The 21,594-nt window shown below is 37.3% G+C and overlaps 2 protein-coding genes across 11 annotated transcripts in view; both read left to right on the top strand.

Annotated features, from left to right (window-relative positions):
* FAM172A (family with sequence similarity 172 member A) overlaps positions 1-21,594 on the top strand; it is a 428,090-nt gene that overhangs the window by 179,999 nt on the left and 226,497 nt on the right. The window lies entirely within an intron of this gene.
* Positions 7,382-21,594, top strand: part of POU5F2 (POU domain class 5, transcription factor 2) — a 142,498-nt gene continuing 128,285 nt past the window's right edge. The window contains exon 1 of the mRNA XM_049708435.1: positions 7,382-10,535. The gene's annotated coding sequence lies outside the window, so the exon portion shown is untranslated. The remainder of the gene's footprint in view (positions 10,536-21,594) is intronic.

The raw sequence follows: 21,594 nt of genomic DNA on the forward strand, positions 1-21,594 counted from the left end.
AGGAATGAGGGTTATTCTGGTATCAAACTGTAGCATAAGAGGACAAATATTCAGACTAAGGAAGAAGATCAGTAAAAGGACTTTATAGTATGTAGGTGGAATATGGGCAAAAGTGATTTGATGCTGATCTATGTAATGTTGTGTTAGAATTGCTTGACTATATCTTCCCTAAGAAACTTAGTTGTGGGCTGTAGTGATAGGAAGTAAAGTAGAGGGATTAGACTTAGAACGTTAAAAAAAATAAAACTACTAGAAGTGGAGGGGGAAGGGAGATCATATGGCCACAGAAGGAAAAATCCAAATGTGGAGGAGACATTTAGAGAATAGGAATCTTGGCAGAGCCTGGCATTACACATTGAAGATACTCAAATATTTATGGATTGATTGCTTGTTGACATCCATCAAAAAACTTATTCCTTAACACGCAAGATATTTGGTGTCTAGTTTTCTGACTGATTTTTTTCAGCATTCATGTGAATTTTTGCAGTTGTTCAGAAACAGCCAGCTCTGATAAACTGAAGCTTTCTTTTAAAAAAAATCTGTTTTTGATGCTCTGACTTGGACTATGTCCAAAATATTGCTGAAGGCTAATAAATATCCTTTCTTCTCCTCTGTACCTCTTCTTTTCCGTGCAGATGCCACTGGAAGTCATTTCTATCTAGTGATTTAGCAACCAAATTCAACTCACTTATATTTCACTCAATGATTGTTTAATCTCTGAAACCATTTTATTTTCCTAGAATATTCAAGTATTTGACTTTTCTTTCTCTGGCATCCAGTAAATAGCCAAAATCTCCTGTGAAATTTTTGCAAATATCTAGTATACACCAGCAGAAATAAAGTAGAATCGAGGCCTAAAACTTTAAGATTAGCAAAGTATAGTTTTATTTTACCTACTAAATGAGTCTAAATAGATGTGACTAACTATTGGATTATGTAGCACATTTCTGATGCATTAGGAGCAGAGCTTGAGAGATCAAAATACTTCGTCTTTCATGTGGCAACTTTCCTTAACTATGAAATAATGTACTTTCTGGCATATATTATGGCTTATTAAGGGGATTGATTTGGTCTAGGCAATAAACATCATGTCAGACATGCCTGGCAGGAAAACCTGCTTAATATGTTTTGTAATAAGATGGAACTTTTTGTTCTCGGAAACATCTGCCAACTGAATTCAAGAGTGAAGACAGAAAATGTCATCAATTTAGTGGTAATCCTATAAATTTAGTTTCTTTTTGAGCAACACACATCAAGACACACAAAATTCCCAGTGTTAATCACCACTGGTATAGTACTTTGTAAAACGATGAAACAAAAACATTTTATTTTTATATAATGTGTTAATTAATTCATAATGAATTTTAATATTTCAACTGATAAAATTTTAACAAGCATCTTGCCAACAGATCATTTCTTAAAGCATCTGTTTTTTAATGTGTTGGGTTGAGAACTGAGTCAAATGGCTAAATATGTACATATATTCTTTTTAAAAACATATTTCAACCCCCATAATAATAGATACACTATGTTTTTCCCCTTAGACCACCAGGGGCTGCTGCTGTTCATATTGAATTTTGTTTTTCCTCAGAAACTGAAGACACCAATCACACTATATTTTTTCTTTCTTCCTTTTTTTTCCTTAGCCCAAAATCTTTTAAAATATAACTAGAAAGAAAAAATGAATAGACTTAGCTAGTAACTGAATAATCAATATAAGAATGTATTATTTTAAACATTTTCTATATTCTAAGACATCTACATTTTTCCAAATAAACTTAAAACCTGTAGTCATTGAAGGCAGATTGTGATAATAACTCTTTTTATTTCCTATTTTTAGTGCCTGTATAACATTTAGAATCATATCCTTTGCAGAGAGATAGTGTGGAGATGAGGTTAGAAGTACAAAGTCAGATAGACCTGAGCTTGAATCTCAGCTCTTCCACTTAATATAGCATCACCTCAAACAAGTTAACTTCCTTATGCCTCAGTTTTTTTGTCTGAAAAATGGAATGATAATAATATATATAAAGTGAACATAGTATCCGACACATAGAAGTCTTGGGAATTCTGGGCCAATAAATACCATCCTGTCTTCTCTCAAGTTCAGAATCAATTGAGAAAGAATCCGATTTCAAAATCCCCTTGCAATTTTTGGTACCTTGTACCAAAATAATACCCCTGTCTTACCCTCCTGGGTTTGAAACCCAGTGAACACTATAGCATAGGAATCAGACAGAAGGAGATCAAAACATCAGCTTTGCTAATTGATGTAGTTCAACTGGAAAATGTGGCTTAGATCTGTGGCTAAGTTCAGACTTCCTAGTGTATTTCCCCCTGAAATGAATTTTCACCTTTCCTCCAAACATCCAGTGTGCCTTTAACATGGTAGAAAGCAAGCTGGAATGCATCCTTCCTGCAGCAGATCATTGTTATTACTACTTGCATTTTCTAAGAACTCAATACAGTAATATTAAAATATAATCATTAAGTGTTCACTAAAGCATACGTTAGTTTCTTCATTTTAAGGTTTTCATTTAAAAGAGAAGCTCTGATCAAACCTAATTACAGAGAAGGTTTCCATAAAATTGTAAAGCTTTGAAAGGGCCATAATTCTATTTCAAATCATCAGAAATTAATCTTTGTATTTTCATGTTTCATGTTACCAAAGCCTGGTAAACACAGTAGACTTTTTAATAAATATTTGATGAATGCATATTTGAATAAATGCTTGCTAACATGAACCTACAAAGCAAAAGAGACAGACCCTTCACTATATAAATCTACCCTTTTATATTGACTAGCGTGAGGTTGAAAGAACTGTGAGACTATGTATATTATGTCTAAACAACTCTAACACTCAGAAAATTAGTGTATTGTTCTCTAAATTCAACTAACAGCCATTTTTAAGTCTACCAAGCATTCTTTGGATGTGGTTAAAAACAAGTCAAAATGAAGAATTAGAAATAAGTAAAATAATTAGATATTTAGATTTATAACAGAAATTACAGAAAAGACCAAAGCTCTGCATTTAGGGGTTTAGATTGGCCACTGACGAATTTTAGTGGGGGGATTCTGCCATAAATATAAGGTAGTGGAAAGAATAAGAACTTTAGGATCAAAAAGGTGCATGCTGTGTAACCTTAATTCTCTCGCTTACAAGCTGTGACTTTAGGCAAGTCACCTCTCCTCTCTGAGTTTCAGTTTCTTCATCTGTAAAATAGGGATATTCATAGCTATTAGGCTGTTGTATGGAATGAATGAGGTAAATTAATGTGTATGAAAACAGCCAGTGGGATACCTACTATTCAGTATATCCCCTTTCCTTTCTTTTCCCTCCTTATTCCCTTTCCCTTAGGAAATATGGAGAGAATTATGGCCAGATGACATCTGTCCCAATTAGTTTACATTCAGTGCTTCTCAAACCTTTTGGTCTCAGGACCCTTTCTCAAATGCTTAAACATTATTAAGGTCACTAAAGGGTTTTTGTTATATGGGTTACATCTACTGATATTTTCCATAAAAAGAATTAAACCTGAGAAATTTTTAAATATTTATTTTAAAATAACTAATAAACCTATTATATGATGACATAAATAACATATTTTTATGAGAAATAAGTATATTTTCCAAAGCAAAAAACACATAGTGAGATGTGTGACATTTTTTAAGTCTCTTTAATGTTTGGCTTAATAAAAGAGAGCTGAATTCCTACATTCATCTTGTGATATATTGTCTTTATTGACATTTATGAAGAAAATTTGGCTTCACACAGATATGCATTTGTATAAAGAAGGAGTGTTTTGGGCTTCCCTGGTGGCGCAGTGGTTGAGAGTCCGCCTGCCGATGCAGGGGACACGGGTTCGTGCCCCGGTCCGGGAAGATCCCACATGCCGCGGAGCGGCTTGGGCCCGTGAGCCATGGCCGCTGAGCCTGCGCGTCCGGAGCCTGTGCTCCGCAACGGGAGAGGCCACAACAGTGAGAGGCCCGCGTACCGCAAAAAAAAAAAAAAAACCTTTGAAACACTCCTTTTCGCGGACCGGGGCACGAACCCGTGTTCCCTGCATCGGCAGGCGGACTCTCAACCACTGTGCCACCAAGGGAAGCCCCTAAAAGGTTTTTCAGATAATTATATATATTCTTCTTTGATGCTATACCAACATTCAACAAAAGGTAATAGTTTCTTAAAGATTAGTTGCTGTGTGAATCTAAAACACATCAGTGAGCATTGCATACTCTGTTTTATGGAAATCCATTGGTCTTTGTTGTACTTTGAATGGATCTTTTACCCATGAATGACTTTATAACATCTTGTATTGGTCATTTGGAAAATATTGTTTCACTGAGCTATACAGATCTTCCAAATGTTGACATATTTTATTATGTAGTATCAAAAATTCCTATTACTGTTCCTACCAATCTCATCCACAAAGCTTTTAAGAATTGAAAAACTATCAAGCTTATCAAGGAGTGTACAAGTTGCCCCAAATTTTAATTTTATCAAGAAAGCTCAATTTTTATCATTAGCGACAAATATTGTCAGTTGTTTTCCTTAAACTGTCAGGCTTTGTTCATTTTCAAGAAAATGGCTTCCAAATGCCCAAATCTGAATCATAGTTTGTTTCTCAGTCTTACAAGTAAAGATGGTGTTCCATTAAAAAAGTGGCTGCTTTAGCTCACAACTCAATTAATTGCCCAACTAGTTTTTCTCCAGACAACCATCATAACATAATTTGGTTTGCAGGTGCTTTATGCGTTCCTTCTATTCATCACTCAGAATATTAAACAGACATATGCTCAGGGGTTGAGATTTAATAAAAGTAGTTTTTCTGCTTCATCAACATCTTTAAGCAAACTTTCTTTCTTTTCCCGAGTATATGGTAGTGAATAATACAATGACTACTAGAGTTTAGAACTGCTACAGTGATCTGTGCTAATTCACAACAGTTTTATTCTCCATTGTTTTCAACTGTTAATGCAAATGCCAACACAGTGAAAAAGACAAATAATGTCTTATTATTATTATTATGCAGACCCCCTAAAAGGGTCTCTGGAAATCCCAGATGTTTGCTGACCACATTTCTAGAACCATTGGTCTACATCTCTTTTCTGGAGTAAGCGTAGAATCAACAAAAGCAAGCAGTTTAGATTAGGATAAGAACCATTTCTTTTTCAGTTCTTGTTTTAGTCAGTATAAAACTAGAACAATATGAGCAGCTATGTAACCTGAAATAGAGAAACTAGAACAGAGTAGGACTGGTTTATTAAGGCATTTGGTGCTATCCAGTTTGAAATTTTCTCATCTGGACTCAGTGAGCATTATGTCCAGACTGCTTCACCTGTTCTCTGCCCCGTGTCATCCCCCTTCATTGAAACTAACATGTCAAGTCCACAGTGACCAGGTCAGTGGAATTTGAGGATTTAGAATTTGTTTTCTACTGCTCTTCCCCAAAAATAAAAGACCCTGGAGAATCACATGCCCATTTTGGGTTTTAGCAACTATAGCTTTCATTTCCTTCTTTTCCCTAAAATGAGTGGCCTCTTGCTTCCCAGGAAAGCTCAAATATTTATCCCTGCTATCCAGCTGGCGTCTATTTTATTACCATATTCTACTTGTTCTTTACTGGTGCTATCTCTCTGTTACTGGTGCTGTCTTCCTGTTTTATGTTTTCTTTACTTTGCATTAGAATGATTCTAGAGTAGTTAAGAACTGGGTTTCTGGTGTTTGGCAATGTGTGTACTGGATTTTGCAAATAGTATTCACTCAGTAAATATTAGTTAGAGTTATTGTATGTAATATCGCTGATTTACAGTCCACTTGCACCTGTCATTGACTCTCTTTCCATTTGTGAAGCCATGCTCCTCTTAGCTCTTCAAATTGGGTTCCTCTTATTTCTTGTCTAAGAAAACATTTGACAGTAACTGTCTAAAATACAGTTGGATTCACCATGCTTCTATTTGGCTTTGATCATGAATCACTTTGGTCATGTTCACAACTTCCACCCCCTTCTTGGGAAAAGGGGGCAATTTAAGACCCTCTGACCCCAACTCCTTCCCCCCTTGTGCATCCATTTGTATAGTTAGAAGTAGTTGTCATCATTTGTTTGTTCGTGTAATCCTCATAATTGTCTTATGTATTACCCTGACTTTACAGATCCTTAAATGAGACTCAGAAATGTAAATAGACTTACTCATAGTTACATATCTAATAAGAGTAACTAAACCAAGGTTTGAGCCCAAGTCTGTCTGACTGCAAAGCCTCTGTTTTTCCCACTATACTACATTGCCAATAATGAACATTTCCTACAACTGATTCTCTAAGATTTCTCTGTGTGTATGTGAAATATATATACATGAGTGAAAGGATAAATGGATCTTTCTTGGATTGCAGGCAATTGCTGTAATCAGAATAGTATTTCCCACATGCAACAGTTTATTCAAAGACCGTACTTAGAGGATTACAATGGTTAGATATATTGGGTATAGAATTTGCGACCCACATACTCTCCTTGAGGGTAAGACACCCTTACACATTTCTTTTTAACATCTTTATTGGACTATAATTGCTTCACAGTGTTGTGTTAGTTTCTGCTGTATAACAAAGTGAATCATCTATATGCATATGTATATCCCCATATCCGCTCCCTCTTGCATCTTCCTCCCACCTTCCTTATCCCACCCATCTAGGTGGTCGAAAAGCACTGAGCTGATCTCCCTGTGCTATGCAGCTGCTTCCCACTAGCTATCTATTTTACATTTGGTAGTGTATACAAGTCCATACCACTCTCTCACTTCGTCCCAGCTTACCCTTCCCCGGCCCCGTGTCCTCAAGTCCATTCTCTACATCTGTGTCCTTATTCCTGTCCTGCCCCTAGGTTCATGAGAACCTTTTTTTTTTTTCAGATTCCATATATGTGTGTTAGCATATGGTATTTGTTTTTCTCTTTCTGACTTCACTCTGTATGACAGACTCTAGGTCCATCCACCTCACTACAAATAACTCAATTTCGTTTCTTTTTATGGCTGAGTAATATTCCATTGTATATATGTGCCACATCTTCTTTATCCATTCATCTGTCAATAGACACTTAGGTTGCTTCCATGTCCTGGCTATTGTAAATAATGCTGCAGTGAACACTGTGGTACATGGCTCTTTTTGCATTATAGTTTTCTCAGGGTATATGCCCAGTAGTGGGATTGCTGGGTCATATGGTAATTCTATTTTTAGTTTTTTAAGGAACCTCCATACTGTTCTCCATAGTGGCTGTACCAATTCACATTCCCACCAGCAGTGCAAGAGTGTTCCCTTTTCTCCACACCCTCTCCAGCATTTATTGTTTCTAGATTTTTTGATGATGGCCATTCTGACCAGAGTGAGGTGATACCTCATTGTAGTTTTGATTTGCATTTCTCTAATGATTAGTGATATTGAGCATCTTTTCATGTGTTTGTTGGCAATCTGTATATCTTCTTTGGAGAAATGTCTATTTAGGTCTGCTGCCCATTTTAGATTAGGTTGTTTATTTTTTTGATATTGAGCTGCATGAGCTGCTTGTATATTATGGAGATTAATCCTTTGTCTGTTGCTTCATTTGCAAATATTTCCTCTTATTCTGAGGGTTTTCTTTTCATTTTAATGTTTCCTTTGCTCTGCAAAAGCTTTTAAATTTCATTAGGTGCTATTTGTTTATTTTTGGTTTTATTTTCATTTTTCCAGAGGTGGGTCAAAAAGAATCTTCCTGTGATTTATGTCATAGAGTGTTCTTCCTATGTTTTCCTCTAAGAGTTTTATAGTGTCTGGCTTTACATTTAGGTCTTGAATCCATTTTGAGTTTATTTTTGTGTATGGTGTTAGGGAGTGTTCTAATTTCATTCTTTTACATGTAGCTGTCCAGTTTTCCCAGCACCACTTATTGAAGAGACTGTCTTTTCTCCATTGTATTTTCTTGCCTCCTTTATCAAAGATGAGGTGACCGTATGTGTAGGGTTTATCTCTGGGCTTTCTATCCAGTTCCATTGATCTATATTTCTGTTTTTGTGACAGTACCATACTACCTTGATTACTGTATCTTTGTACTATAGTCTGAAGTCTGGGAACCTGATTCCTCCAGCTCTGTTTTTCTTTCTCAAGATTGCTTTGGCTATTCGGTGTCTTTTGTGTTTCCAAACCAGTTGTGAAATTTTTTGTTCTAGCTCTGTGAAAAATGCCTTTGGTAGTTTGATAGGGATTGCATTGAATCTGTAGATTGCTTTGGGTAGTATAGTCATTTTCACAATGTTGATTTTTCCAATCCAAGAACATGGTTTATCCCTCCATCTCTTTGTATCATCTTTAATTTCTTTCATCAGTGTCTCATAGTTTTCTGCATACAGGTCTTTTGTCTCCTTAGGTAGGTTTATTCCTAGGTATTTTATTCTTTTTGTTGAATTGGTAAATGAGAGTGTTTCCTTAATTTCTCTTTCAGATTTTTCATCATTAGTGTATAGGAATGCAGGAGATTTCTGTGCATTAATTTGTATCCTGCTACTTTACCAAATTCATTGGTGAGCTCTAATAGTTTTCTGGTAGCATCTTTAGGAATCTCTATGTATAGTGTCATGTCATCTGTAAACAGTGACAGTTTTACTTCTTTTCTAATTTGGATTCCTTTTATTTCTTTTTGTTCTCTGATTGCTGTGGCTAAAACTTCCAAACTATGTTGAATAATGGCGGTGAGAGTGGGCAACCTTGTCTTCTTCCTAACCTTAGTGGAAATGGTTTCAGTTTTTGACCATTGAGAACAATGTGGCTGTGGGTTTGTCATATATGGCCTTTATTATGTTGAGGTAGGTTCCCTCTATACCTACTTTCTCAGAGTTTTTATCATAGATGGGTATTGAATTTTGTCAGAAGCTTTTTCTGCATCTATTGAGATTATCGTATTGTTTTTAATCCTTCAGTTTGTTAATATGGTGTATCACATTGATTTGCGTATATTGAAGAATCCTTGCACCTCTGGGATAAACCCCACTTGATCATGGTATATGATCCTTTTAATATGCTGTTGGATTCTGTTTGCTAGTATTTTGATGAGGATTTTTGCATTCATATTCATAAGAGATACTGGCCTGTAGTTTTCTTTTTTTGGTGACATCTTTGTCTGGTTTTGGTATCAGAGTGATGGGTGCCTCGTAGAATGAGTTTGGGAGTGTTCCTCCCTCTGCTATATTTTCGAAGAGTTTGAGAAGGATGGGTGTTAGCTTTTCTCTAAATGTTTAATAGAATTTGCCTGTGAAGCCATCTGGCCCTGGGCTTTTGTTGGTTGGAAGATTTTTAATCACAGTTTCAGTTTCAGTGCTTGTGATTGGTCTGTTTATATTTTCTATTTCTTCCTGGTTCAGTCTCAGAAGGTTGTACTTTTCTAAGAATTGGTCCATTTCTTCCAGGTTGTCCATTTTATTGGCATAGAGTTGCTTGTAGTAATCTCTTATGATCCTTGGTATTCCTGTAGTGTCAATTGTTACTTCTCCTTTTTCATTTCTAATTCTGTTGATTTGAGTCTTCTCCCTTTTTTTCTTCATGAGTCTGGCTAACGGTTTATCTATTTTGTTTATCTTCTCAAAAACCAGCTTTTAGTTTTATTGATCTTTGCTATAGTTTTCTTCATTTCTTTTTCATTTATTTCTGATCTGATCTTTATGATTTCTTTCCTTCTGCTAGCTTTGGGGTCTTTTTGTTCTTCTTTCTCTAATTGCTTTAGGTGTAAGGTTAGGTTTTTTCTTTGAGGTGTTTCTTGTTTCTTGAGGTAGGATTGTATTGCTATAAACTTCCCTCTTAGAACTGCTTTTGCTGCATCCCATAGGTTTTGGGTCGTCGTGTCTTTATTGTCATTTGTTTCTAGGTATTTTTTGTTTTCCTCTTGATTTCCTCAGTGATCTCTTGGTTATTTAGTAGTGTATTGTTTAGCCTCCATGTATTTGTATTTTTTTACAGATTTTTCCTGTAATTGATATCGAGTCTCATAGCATTGTGGTCAGAAAAGATACTTGATATGATCTCAATTTTCTTAAATTTACCAGGGCTTGATTTGTAACCCAAGATATGATATATGTTGGAGAAAGTTCCATGAGCACTTGAGAAGAAAATGTATTCTGTTGTTTTTGGATGGAATGTCCTATAAATATCTGTTAAGTCCATCTTGTTTAATGTGTCATTTAAAGCTTGTGTTTCCTTATTTATTTTAATTTGGGTGATCTGTCCATTGGTGAAAATGGGGTGTTAAAGTCCTCTACTATGATTGTGTTACTGTCAGTTTCCCCTTTTATGGCTGTTAGCATTTGCCTTATGTATTGAGGTACTCCTATGTTGGGTGCATAAATATTTACAGTGTCATATCTTCTTCTTGGATTGATCCCTTGATCATTATGTAGCATCCTTCTTTGTCTTTTTAATAGTCTTTATTTTAAAGTCTATTTTGTCTGATATGAGAATTGCTACTCCAGCTTTCTTTGATTTCTATTTGCATGGAATATCTTTTTCCATCCCCTCACTTTCAGTCTGTGTGTGTACCTAGGTCTGAAGTTGGTCTCCTGTAGACAGCATATGTACGGATCTTGTTTTTGTAACCATTCAGTGAGTCTGGTCTTTTGGTTGGAGGATTTAATCCATTTACATTTAAGATAATTATCAATGTGTATGTTCCTATTACCATTTTCTTAATAGTTTTGCTTTGTTTTTGTAGGTATTTTCCTTCTCTTGTGTTTCCTGCCTAGAGAAGTTCCTTTAGCTTTTGTTGTAAAGCTAGTTTGGTGGTGCTGAATTCTCTTAACGTTTCATTATCTCTAAATATTTTAATTTCTCTGTCAAATCTGAATGAGATCCTTGCTGGGTAGAGTAATCTTGATTGTAGCGTTTTCCCTTTCATCACTTTCCGTATGTCCTGCCACTGCCTTCTGGCCTGCAGAGTTTCTGATGAAAGATCAGCTGTCAGCCTTATGGGGATTCCTTTGTATGTTATTTGTTGCTTTTCCCTTGCTGCTTTTAATATTTTTTCCTTGTATTTAATGTTTGATAGTTTGATTAATATGTGTCTTGGCGTGTTTCTCCTTGGATTTATCCTGTATGGTACTCTCTGCTCTTCCTGGGCTTGATTAACTATTTCCTCTCCCATATTAGGGAAGTTTTCAACTATAATCTCTTCAAATATTTTCTTATTCCCCTTGTTTTTCTCTTCTTCTTCTGGGACCCCTACAATTCAAATGTTGGTTTGTTTAATATGTCCCAGAGGTCTCTGAGACTGTCCTTGATTCTTTTCATTCTTTTTTCTTTATTCTGCTCCCCGGCAGTTATTTCCACCATTTTATCTTCCATCTGACTTATCCGTTTTTCTGCCTCAGTTATTCTGTTATTGATTCCTTCCAGAGTATTTTTAAGTTTAGTAATTGTGGTGTTTATCAGTGTTTGTGTGCTTTTTAGTTCTTCTGGATCCTTGTTATATGCTTCTTGTATTTTCTCCATTCTCTTTCCGAGATTTTTCGATCATCTTTACTGTCATTACTCTGAATTCTTTTTCAGGTGGGTTACCTATTTCATCTTCATTTATTTGGTCTTGTAGGTTTTTACCTTGCTCCTTCGTCTGTAACATATTTTTTTGTCGTTTCTTTTTTTCTTTTTTGATGTGTGCTGCTGTATTCCTGTCTTATTGCTTGTTTGGCCTGAAATGGCCAGCACTGGAGTTTGCAAGCAGTTAGATAGAGCCTGGTCTTGTGCTGAGATGACGTCTGGGAGGCCTCACTCCTGTTGATATTCGCTGGGGTCTGAGATTCTCTGTTAGTCCAGCAGTTTGGACTCAGAGCTCCCAGCACAGGAGCTCAGGCCCAGCCTCTGGCCTGGGAACCAAGATCCTGCAAGCTTTGTGATGCAGTTAAGAAGGAAGGAAAGGAGGGAGCGAGGGAGGAAGGAAGGAAGGAAGGAAGCAAGCAAGCAAGCAGTACAATATCAAAGAATAAAAACAAAATAAAATTAGAAAGATTAAAAATTATATTAGGAAAAATTATAATTGAGGGCTTCCCTGGTGGCGCAGTGGTTGAGTCCGCCTGCTGATGCAGGGGACACAGGTTCGTGCCCCGGTCCAGGAAGATCCCACATGCTGTGGAGTGGCTGGGCCCCTGAACCATGGCTGCTGAGCCTGCGTGTCTGGAGCCTGTACTCCTCAACGGGAGAGGCCACAGCAGTGAGAGGCCCACATACCGCAAAACAAACAAACAAACAAACAAACAAAAACTATAATTGAAACAACTGTAACAAGGTAAAATAAAACCATGACAGAAAAAGAAGGGGTGGGGGGAAACAAACCAAAAGGAGAGAACAATAGCAAAGTATAAAGAATAAAATAAAATTATAAAAAAGATTTTAGGAAAACTAAAAATGTATAAGAATCAACAACAATGAATCAACAAGGTAAAATAGAACCCCAATCTAAAAGAGGAAAAACGGAAAGAAAAAAAAAAAAAAGCCTTGGCTATGGAGGCAGAGTTTAGGCAGGGGGTGGAACTTAGGCAGGGGCGGGGTTTAGGGTGGGACAGGACCTAGGTGGATTGGGGGGTGACGTTTGAGCGTGGGGCGGGGCCTAGGCTCAGGACCTATGCATCCAGCGGAAGCCCTTGGGGGTGGGGCCTAGGCAGGGCGACATTCAAGCACTGGACAGGGCCTCTGCTTAGGACCTGCGTGGAAGGGGAAAGGCAGCATGTGGAAAGGAGGGCCTCTGGAGTGTGGGGTTCTGGAGTTTGGAGGTAAGGCCCTTAGTGAGGGTGTGTGGGTGGGGTTTAGGCCCAGCATGTTGGAGGTGGTCTCCTAGTGTAGAGGTAGGGCCCTGGGTGGGGGTGTAGGGGCGGGGCTTGGGCTCTGTGTAGCAGCAGGGAGGCTCTGAGGGCAGAGGCTTAGGCCTGGGAGCCCAAGAGGCTCCTGGTGCCTAAGTGGACAGGATAAGCTCTGGCTATGTTCCCTTCAGTTCCTTTGCGCCCCTCCCCCACCGTCTCCCCGAGGGTCTCCCCTGTTGCTGCTGGACCCCTAACCATGGGTGGGTCCCACTGGGTGTAAAAACTCCTCCCCTTCCCCAGCCACCCCTCAGGGGTGCCCATCTTGGAGGTCCGGCCTTTACTTTTGCTCCCCCTCCCCTCCCTCCCACTCCCTCAGGACCCGCGTGGCTGGAGGGGGCCTCGGTGGGCAGAGGATCAGGCCTGGGATCTCAGCAGGCTCCCCGGGGCCCAAGTGGGCAGGGGAAACCTGGCCACACTCCCTTTCGATCCTCTGTCTGCCCAGTGGTCCCCCAGTTTCCCCCTTCAGGCATGGGATCCCTTCCCCTCTCCCAGCCACCCCTCATGGGCGCCAGTCCCGTCCCGCCTCCACTTGTCCTCCCCCTTCACTGCCCGCACGCCCCACATCCTACCCAGTTGCTGGGGTTCTTCCCATAGGTGTCTGTGGTAGGTGCCCTAGTTGTGAGGAGGTGTGAATTCCACGTCCTCCTAGTACGCCATCTTTACTCCGCCTTACACATTATTTTTCTCTAAGTCCAAAACTGCCCATCTGCGATCTGTGAGTTGCGTGACAGCAAAGGAGTTTAGATTTATTGCAGGTGAGGATGAGGGAGAGCCTGATTCAGCTGGTATAGCTGACTCAAAAGTGCTTTATTTACTGACGGTGATCTGTTTTTTATCCCTATCCTGATTTCAGCTTGTCTTTAGGTAAGTTTGCCTGTTTAAAGCCAATCAGCATGTTGCTCCCCCACCTCCCTTTGGCGTTTTAGCCAATCCCAGTATTCACTTATTCACACTCTGGCTTTGTCAATGGATCTAAGCACTTCTGTATGTATCTCTCATGTGTAACATAGCTGAGCAATGTAACGTGTTTACTGAGTGACTTGAATATATCCATTTTAGGCTTCTCTCATTTCAATTTGAATTATGTATGTGCATTTGTAAAGTATTAAAATTGGATGTTAAGATTTACTTGTTTGGAGCATGAAATTAAAATACCCTATGTATCAATTTCTTCATACTCATGTTAACTTTATTCTCAGTGTGATTTTCATTAATTTAATACTAAAGGAAAGCCTTGATTATTTTTCTTGAAAAATAATAGATTATAAATTTAATCAGTGATTTATTTAGGGAACCCTTGAAAACAAAGATAAAATTAACCTTGAATATTAATCTTAATGGTCATCTACCAAGACTTTACTGATTTCTGTTTGTCTTAAAAATGGTTCTTATACCTGAATTTCTTTTCCTAAAATCTTTAGCTTAGCTTACTGTGTGTCCAATTTGCTATTTCTCTGTGAAATTTTAGAAAAATCCTCTCTTCCTCAGGAGGTGATTAGGAGAAAGATTATAGGACTCTGTCATTCAGGATACTATTATATTTTAAAATTCTAAGATAATTTGCCATTTATTAACAGTCACTATTTTTTATTTAGAAAATCTGTTAAATATTCTTGGCCAAAGTTTCTTGTTTCTACCAGAGTGATTATAATAACTCCAGTAATTTCCAGAACTATGTAATGGATTAATAAATTTTTTTTAAAAAACTTCAAATCATTATATAAAAGTTTAACATTAGAATTCGGATTTTACACTGCTAAATTAAGTAAATCTGGCACACAAACCAAAATCTGTTTTACTCATATTATTGAGAAGAGGAACTCAGTTTTCTTACAGTGTTACTGTTCTAAATTTTTGACAGTGAGGCATATTCTTTACATATTAAAAGGAGTGTTTACAAACCATTTAGCCTACATTTGTTTACTGTTTTATATAAAGAGTACATTTAGGAAGAACATTACTTATAGGGCAAGGATTCTACCAGATTATATATGCCGAAAGGTAATACTTGAAACTTGTTAGGTAGTTTTTAGAGACGTACCAAATCTAACTAGTTTATTGTTAAATATAGATGAGAAAACTGAGATTAAGAGAGATTATATGCGTTGTACTATTATATGCGTTGTACTATCTAGATTGTACTATTATTAGTGACAAAGCTGGCATTGGAACCTTGGCTTTCTATTTACCATTCCAGTTATTGAAATTTTCATATTAGAACCAGGTTTTCCCCCTCTATTCATATTTGGACGTGGCTTCTCTGGCTTTTGTCTCAGTAGCTGATAGAGTTGAGGGAGTTGGGGAAGAAGAAAAGAATTTGTGTGTTTGTGTGTAGATTATTAGGCAGGGGAAGGGGTAAGTGATCATTAAGTAATTTAGATTTAAACCCAGAAGTTAGTTGAAAACAGTATTCCTAACATAGTCGATTTTAAGATCTAAGAGGAAGAATATAATTTTGAAAAGCTTGGTGCGTTATATTTGAATTATGATGTTAACTATACTTCATTCACTCTGAATGTTCTTTGTTTCATTTTCACACAGGAGAGTGAAAAAACTTCCCTCAGAATTCTTGTTCAGAGTGCTCATATAATTATGCCATCAAAGAAAGGCTATTATTTGTGCATATAGCTCAGTCAATTGAAGATTGCTTGGATTATCATCTTTTTTCATTGATTTTAAAACCTTTTATCATGTATTAACATCCCTGAATTTGGGATGCATCTTAAAAATTAATGGCATATCATGGATTATTTGGTGACATTTTTTTCCTCTTAATTGTATATAAAACAGTGGTACCTTTTAGAACTGATGGTATCTTAGATGGATGAAATATGATATGAGACAAGGCTGCCTCATTGCACAAATCTAAGGGGATGTAATTATTACCTGGCACCACCTAGAGTTGTACAGTGTGTAGACTATGTCGTCTTATGGGATAGCCCTAGTAGAGGTGATGTGTAGGTTCATTCTTTTCCTTACATTTTACCCCATATTTGATCCCACAAATTATATAAAGACCACCTGCCTACTGTTTAGCAACTAGTAACCCCTCAATAAATGTTTATTTCTTGGGCTTCCTTGGTGGCGCAGTGGTTGAGAGTCTGCCTGCCAGTGCGGGGGACATGGGTCCGAGCCCTGGTCTGGGAGGATCCCACATGCCGCAGAGCGGCTGGGCCTGTGAGCCACAACTACTGAGCCTGCGTGTCTGGAGCCTGTGCTCCGCAACAAGAGAGACCGCGATAGTGAGAGGCTCGCACACCGTGATGAGGAGTGGACCCTGCTCGCCGCAACTAGAGAAAGCCCTCGCACAGAAATGAAGGCACAACACAGCCAAAAATAAATAAATTAATTAATTAAAAAAAAAATGTTGATTTCTTTACCTACACATCATTGTAGTCAGTTGTGTTCTTTCATTTGCCAAAGCAGATTGAGACCAGGTTTGAATTCCCTTCAGTTCTGGATGTTATATTATTAAGAAGATGTTGTTCTCTAGATGGTAAACTTAGATGGTAAATCTAGGAAGTAATGACTAAATGACTGGATTAAATAGAGATGTTAGCCCCTAAGTGGTCTAAATGTTTGCATAATTACTTTTACTTTTAAAACTCCTTTGGAACATAGGAGCACCTCAATACATAAGGCAAATGCTAACAGCCATAAAAGGGGAAATTGACAGTAACACAATCATAGTAGGGGACTTTAACACCCCACTTTCACCAATGGACAGGTCATCCAAAATGAAAATAAATAAGGAAACACAAGCTTTAAATGATACATTAAACAAGATGGACTTAACTGACATTTAGGGGACATTCCATCCAAAAACAACAGAATACACTTTCTTCTTGAGTGCTCATGGAACATTCTCCAGGATAGATCATATCTTGGATCACAAGTCAAGCCTAGGTAAATTTAAGAAAATTGAAATCGTATCAAGTATCTTTTCTGACCACAACGCTGTGAGACTAGCTATCAATTACAGGAAAAAATCTGTAAAAAGTACAAACACATGTAGGCTCAAGAATACACTACTAAATAACCAAGACATCACTGAAGAAATCAAAAAGGAAATCAAAAAATACCTAAAAACAAATGACAGTGAAAACATGATGACCCGAAATGTATGGGAGGCAGCAAAAGCAGTTTCAAGAGGGAAGTTTATAGCAATACAACCCTACCTCAAGAAACAAGAAACATCTCAAATAAACAACCTAACGTTACACCTAAAGCAATTAGAGAAAGAAGAAAAAAGACCCCAAAGCTAGCAGAAGGAAAGAAATCATAAGTATCATATCAGAAATAAATGAAAAAGAAATAAAAACTATAGCAAAAATCAATAAAACTAAAAGCTGGTTTTTGAGAAGATAAACAAAATAGATAAACCATTAGCCAGACTCATCAAGAAAAAAAGGGAGAAGACTCAAATCAACAGAATTACAAATGAAAAGGAGAAGTAACAACTGACACTGCAGGAATACAAAGGATCATAAGAGATTACTATAAGCAACTATATGCCAATAAAATGGGCAACCTGGAAGAAATGGTCCAATTCTTAGAAAACTACAGTCTTCTGAGACTGAACCAGGAAGAAATAGAAAATATAAATAGACCAATCACAAGCACTGAAATTGAAACTGTGATTAAAAATCTTCCAATCAACAGAAACCCAGGACCAGATGGCTTCACAGGCAAATTCTATCAAACATTTAGAGAAGAGCTAACACGTATCCTTCTCAAACCCTTCCAAAATATAGCAGAAAAGGAACACTCCCGAACTCTTTCTATGAGGCCACCATCACCCTGATACCAAACCATACAAAGATGTCACAAAGAAGGAAAACTACAAGCCAATATCACTGATGAACATAGATGCAAAAATCCTCAACAAAATACTAGCAAACAGAATCCAACAGCATATTAAAAGGATCATACATGATGATCAAGTGGGTTTATAGGAATGCAAGGATTCTTCAATATATGCACATCAATCAATGTGATAAAATATATTAACAAACTGAAGGAGAAAAACCATATGATCATCTCAATAGATGCAGAAAAAGCTTTTGACAAAATTCAACACCCATTTATGATAAAAACCCTCCAGAAAGTAGGCATAGAGAGAACCTACCTCAACATAATGAAGGCTATATATGACAAACCCACAGGCAACATCGTTCTCAACTGTGAAAAACGGAAACCATTTCGTCTAAGATCAGGAAGAAGACAAGGTTGTCCACTCTCACCACTGTTATTCAACATAGTATTGGAAGTTTTATCCACAGCAATCAGAAAAGAAAAAGAAATAAAAGGAATCCAAATCAGAAAAGAAGAAATAAAGCTGTCATTGTTTGCAGATGACATGATACTATACGTAGATAATCCTAAAGATGCTACCAGAAAACTACTAGAGGTAATCAATGAATTTGGTAAAGTAGCAGAATACAAATTAATGCACAGAAATCTCTTGCATTCCTATACACTAATGATGAAAAATCTGAAAGAGAAATTAAGGAAACACTCCCATTCACCATTGCAACAAAAAGAATAAAATACCTAGGAATAAACCTACCTAAGGAGACAAAAGGCCTGTATGCAGAAAACTATAAGACACTGATGAAAGAAATTAAAGATGTTACAGAGAGATGGAGAGATATACCATGTTCTTGGATTGGAAGAATCAACATTGTGAAAATGACTATACTACCCAAAGCAATCTACAGATTCAATGCAATCCCTATCAAACTACCACAGACATTTTTCACAGAGCTAGAACAAAAAATTTCACAACTGGTATGGAAACACAAAAAACATCAAATAGCCAAAGCAATCTTGAGAAAGAAAAACAGAGCTGGAGGAATCAGGCTCCCAGACTTCAGACTATACTACAAAGTTACAGTAATCAAGGCAGTATGGTACTGTCACAAAAACAGAAATATAGGTCAATGGAACTGGGTAGAAAGCCCAGAGATAAACCCACGTATATATGGTCACCTTATCTTTGATAAAGGAGGCAAGAATATACAATGGAGAAAAGACAGTCTCTTCAATAAGTGGTGCTGGGAAAACTGGACAGCTACATGTAAAAGAATGAAATTAGAACACTCCCTAACACCATACACAAAAATAAACTCAAAATGGATTCAAGACCTAAATGTAAGGCCAGACACTCTAAAACTCTTAGAGGAAAACATAGGCAGAATACTCTATGACACAAGTCACAGCAAGATCCTTTTGACCCACCTCCTCGAGAAATGGAAATAAAAATTAACAAATGGGACGTAATGAAACTTAAATGCTTTTGCACAGCAAAGGAATCCATAAATAAGACGAAAAGACAACCCTCAGAATGGGAGAAAATATTTGCAAATGAAGCAACTGACAAAGGATTAATCTCCAAAATACACAAGCAACTTGTGCAGCCTAATGTCAATAAAACAAACATCCTAATCCAAAAATGGGCAGAAGACCTAAATAGACATTTCTCCAAAGAAGATATACACATTGCCAAGAAACGCATGAGAAGATGCTCAACATCACTAATCATTAGAGAAATGCAAATCAAAACTACCATGAGGGACTTCCCTGGTGGCGCAGTGGTTGAGAGTCCGCCTGCCGATGCAGGGGACATGGGTTCGTGCCCTGGTCCGGGACGATCCCACATGCCGCGAAGTGGCTGGGCCCGTGAGCCATGGCCACTGAGCCTGTGCGTCCGGAGCCTGTGCTCTGCAATGGGAGAGGCCACAACAGTGAGAGGCCTGTGTACCGCAAAAAACAAAAAAAAAACTACCATGAGGTATCACCTCACACCAGTCAGAATGGCCATCATCAAAAAATCTACAAGCAATAAATGCTGGAAAGGGTGTGGAGAAAAGGGAACCCTCTTGCACTGTTGGTGGGAATGTAAATTCATACAGCCACAATGGAGAACAGTATGGAAGTTTCTTAAAAAACTAAAAATAGAACTACCATACGACCAAGCAATCCCATTATGGGCATATAGGCTGAGAAAACCATAATTTAAAAATCATCATGTACCACAATATTCATTGCAGCTCTATTTACAATAGCCAGGACATGGAAGCAACCTGTGTCCATCGATAAAGAAGCTGTGGCACATGTATACAATGGAATATTACTCAGCCATAAAAAATGAAATTATTTGTAGTGAGGTGGATGGACCTAGAGTCTGTCATACAGAGTGATGTAAGTCAGAATGAGCAAAATAAATACCATATGCTAACACATATATATGGAATCTAACAAACAAGAAAAAAAGGTTCTGAAAAACCTAGGCGCAGGACAGGAATAAAGGCTCAGACATAGATAGTGGACTTTAGGACACCGGGAGGGGGAAGGGTAAGCTCGGACTAAGTGAGAGAGTGGCATGGACATATATATACTACCAAATGTAAAATAAATAGCTAGTGGGATGCAGCCGCATAGCACAGGGAGATCAGCTCAGTGCTTTGTGACCACCTAGAGGGGTGGGATAGGGAGGGTGGGAGGGAGTCGCAAGAGGGAGGAGGTAAGGGGATATATGTATATGTATAGCTGATTCACTTTGTTGTAAAGCAGAAACTAACACACCATTGTAAAGCAATTATACTCCAATAAAGAAGTTAAAAAAATTTCTTTTGGCATTTTCAAGGTAACTGAAATAACTAATAGTATGATAAAAGTACAGTGGCCGTTATAGGTTGCATTCTGTTAGCACATCTTCATTGATTTTGTTTCATGTCCCAAGTGGTAGATGTTAAAGATAAAATATGGGTGGAGAATAAAACATATAATTTGTACTCGAGGCACATGAAATTAGCCAGGATAGCATATCAAGATATTAAATGTGTCTTGAAACTGGAAAGTATCTATCCTGTAGAGTGGCACAGCTTGGAATGGATCTCTTCACATTTCGATTCAGTTGAGCACAATTTATAAAACATCATGCTTGGTCTAGCCCTTTGTGAGATATAGAGATGGAAAAGCCGGAATCCCTATTCTCCAGGGGCTCACTCACAATCCAGTAGGGAGGCTGAAATATTCATAAGCAACTTGGATATTAGGCGGATTGTAGTAAATATTTTGAAGCATTTCATGTGTTGCATTATAAAAGTATAAGAAAAGGAAAAAACATTTTTTGATGGGGAATCCAAGGGTTCTTTTACAACTATTAATACATCCTTGGTAATAAAACTCAGATACTTAGAGATTCAGTTATAGACTACATTGAATATTAAAGTTTGAGAACTATTTTATACATTTTCTTTATTAAATACAATTTATTATTGCAGTGAGAACCTTAATTTTTTTACAAATTGTTTATATAAATTCTTTTACATATAAGTTATAAACATGATACCACTTCAGAATTTTGGTGCTTTAAAGGAATTAATTAGGTAGATATTTCTGACTCATTCTGATAACTGTAATGTTCCAATTTTCAGTAATGCAGTAGTATTTGTTCTTGACGCCAAAATGGTCTTTTCCCTACTTTTAGCTCAAATGAAGCTAAGTAAACATATAAGGAGAATTTAAAACCTGCCAGAAGCATTTAATATCCCTTAACTAATCTTTCCTTCTTTTCTTTCCCTCCCTCCACCGAATGGTCTGTGGTATGTTTACTTTATATCTGTGGTACCTTCATTCATTATTTAGAAGAAATAATGCAATTCAATAATAATGCACCTAACCTTTTAATAAAGATTTATAGATCATAAAACACATATGTGTTTTGTTCTT

The sequence above is a fragment of the Orcinus orca genome, chromosome 3 (genome assembly GCF_937001465.1).
Source record: "Orcinus orca chromosome 3, mOrcOrc1.1, whole genome shotgun sequence".
In the NCBI taxonomy this organism is placed as follows: Eukaryota; Metazoa; Chordata; class Mammalia; order Artiodactyla; family Delphinidae; genus Orcinus; species Orcinus orca.